The sequence below is a fragment of the Sebastes fasciatus genome, chromosome 3, assembly GCF_043250625.1.
Source record: "Sebastes fasciatus isolate fSebFas1 chromosome 3, fSebFas1.pri, whole genome shotgun sequence".
In the NCBI taxonomy this organism is placed as follows: Eukaryota; Metazoa; Chordata; class Actinopteri; order Perciformes; family Sebastidae; genus Sebastes; species Sebastes fasciatus.
This window is the reverse complement of record NC_133797.1, coordinates 37,403,924-37,407,213: the sequence shown is the minus strand read 5'-3', so window position 1 is coordinate 37,407,213 and position 3,290 is coordinate 37,403,924.

The window sequence follows — 3,290 nt, the reverse complement described above, 5'->3', positions numbered from 1 at the left end:
CAGTGGTATTAATATATCAGTAGATGGTGAGAAACAATCAGCAAAATACGTCTTCAGAGAATCCAGGTGGTCCTACTGGAAGACTCCACTCTCATGTCTCTAAAGCTGGGCATACACTGTACCATTTTAGAGATGTTGTTGTGTACTTCCTACTCCTGATGTACGAGTACATCGTTTGCGATGTAAAGCCAAAGTTCACGCTACGCTCTGATTACTAAAGAGGATAAAAAAGGCACTAATGTTGAGGAATCGCCTCGTGGTTCTGCTTCAACTGTGCGAGACAAAATTTCTGATATGTCAGAAACTGTCCGACGGCCGGTCGGGAGGGGTTATTCAGTCCTCGATGCCCCCCGTACACTGCACGGCAAACGACGCCTGACGAAGCTGAAATTCGGTCCGACTCTAAAATGAGTCGTGGGCCAGAAACGGGCTAAAATCATACAGTGTATGCCCAGCTTAAAGAGACTCACAAATACAAAATTATACACATGATTTATGTCATAATGACCTGTTGATGTGGAGTTAACTGCAGTGTGTGTGTGTGTGTGTGTGTGTGTGTGTGTGTGTGTGTGTGTGTGTGTGTGTGTGTGTGTGTGTGTGTGTGTGTGTGTGTGTGTGTGTGTGCGTGTGTGTGTGTGTGTATATGTGTGTGTCTCGTTACCCGTGGGATCATCCTGCTGGCCTTTTGACCTGGAAGTGCTTATGGTTCCTCAGAGACGCCCTGAAGGGTGTGGAGTGTTTCTGCCCTGTTGTCTTTGACTCCTTGTTAGTCTGAACAATGTGAGGTGAATGGAGGAAATTCCACTGTGCAGGTTCAAGGCTTCTCACACACACACACACACACACACAAACACAAACTGACATCGATGTACGCAGCCGAAACAATCACTATTACATGATCCCATAGTCAAAAGAATGCAATGAAAACAAGAAAAAAAACAATCTTTTAATGATTATATATATTGTATACTGTATATTTTTTTCTAACTTCCCTTATATGTGAGTTAAAAAGGTTCAATAATTCATTAATAATAGATGATAAATGACGCATAACTTTTCAGGCGTAAGTGCCATTTAAAAATGGTAATATTCGATATCAGTGTGTAAAACACATCTTTCTTGTTCTGGTGCCACGTCCAAAAACGATGCAGTGATTTCTGCTTGAACACTGCCGAATGGTGTCTTTAATATTTGTTTTTACTTTATTGCATTAATAAAAGGTTATGCGTTTTGAGCTCTTCCTCAGCTGCCGTATTAGTAGATAATGATTGCCAGACGGCGTCACGTTAGAGCTCACAGACAGAACTCACAGACAGAACCAGGCGGCTGCTTGGTACCACTTTCTAATGTGTGTTTAGAAGTTGTAGCTAATGGCTGTATTAACGGTTAATAAATAATTTACCTTGCTTTGTCTATTTAGTTGCAGGGCCACAATCCATTTATCATAAAGTATTTATTAATATTTACCACAGACTTATGAGTTATTAACATATCAGATGACTTATAAAATTTAGCTGATGGCTTATTGGAAAGTGAGAAAACTCGTTAGCATTTTGTTATTGACTTGATTATTAACGACTCAGCATCACCAGCAGATTTTACGATCGTAGCGGGCTCAGTTTTAAAACTAGAGTGAAGTTACTGGTATCATATGAAACTAGAAAACATAAGGAATACACTGGTACCAACCATGTCATACTAGCTTGTCAAGAAGGATCTTACATAATGCTCCAAACTTATGCTAAATTTCGGCGAGGACAAACTGGCATGGCCATTTTCAAAGGGGTCCCTTGACCTCTGACCTCCAGATATGTGAATGTAAATGGGTTCTATGGGTACCCACGAGTCTCCCCTTTACAGACATGCCCACTTTATGATAATCACATGCAGTTTGGGGTAAGTCATAGTCAAGTCAGCACACTGACACACTGACAGATGTTGTTGCTTGTTGGGCTGCAGTTTGTCATGTTATGATTTGAGCATATTTTTTATGCTAAATGCAGTACCTGTGAGGGTTTCTGGACAATATTTGTTATTGTTTTGTGTTGTTAATTGATTTATAATAATAAATATATACATATATTTGCATAAAGCAGCATATTTGTCCACTCCCATGTTGATAAGAGTATTAAATACTTGAACAAATCTCCCTTTAAGGTACATTTTGAACAGATAACAAATGTGCGATTAATTTGCGGTTACATTTTTTTAATCGATTGACAGGCCTTGTATATATTAATTAAATACTTCTGGCTTTTTCTGACAGGTTGAAAAAATAAATAATGAATTAGGGGGATAGGGATCTGTCTTTTCTATACATTTAACAGCATAAATCAAGTCATTAATTGAATAAATAGATTAATAATGAAAATAATTATTAGTTGCAGTCATTACTCTTCTACATTTGTATGTCAGTGACTGATTTTTACCAGACAAAGAACGTCCATGTGAAAAGATGATCCCTCAATCCCTCATGTGTGATTAATTTGCGATTCATCACAATTAAATATTTTAATAGATTGACAGCCCTACTACAGATTCTAAGCAAAGTCGTACCTTAAAAGCTGAAAAATGAGCACATCATTTAGTCAACACCGTTCTGTTTCAGTTGTGAATCGTGGGTTCACATCACTGGTGTTTTTCCATAGCCTTCCTTATATTCCCTCCATTTAAAATACAATAAATTACGTAAAACAGCAGTGTTGATCACATGCATTTATTGTTATCATTATTCTTTTATTTTATTTTAATTAAAAAAAAAATCTTAGAAATGATATGGCCACCAATAGATTAGAAACCCTGCAGGATGCAAAAGACTTAGGGTCTAGCTCCAGCAGTTGTAAATCATGGATTCACATCATTGGTGTTATTGTCCCTCCATCCCTCCATCCCTGTGCTGCCTTTTCCTTCCTTCCTTCTTTCTTTCCATCTCTTCATTCGTCTCTTTTGACTTCCCTCCCTCCCTCCCATCCTCACTGGTTCCCAGATCAACTTGAGGTGTCTATGGGAAATCATTAGTATAGATCGTTCTGCAGTGCTGCGTCAATACACACACACACACACATAATGTGCCCTCTCTGCGTCTAACAGTGGAGGGATGTTTCAACCCTCTTTGCTGTTTACTGTAAAGTGTAATACTGAGGACAAATCCTTGGCGTGTGTGTGTGTGTGTTGCTATCATTATGGTAGGAAGAACTTGGATACAGTCAAACACACAAGAGATTGCAAAAAAAAATGATGACAAACACTCGTGCAGTGTGGCAAAGACAAAGGTGTGCTTTGTCTGTCCA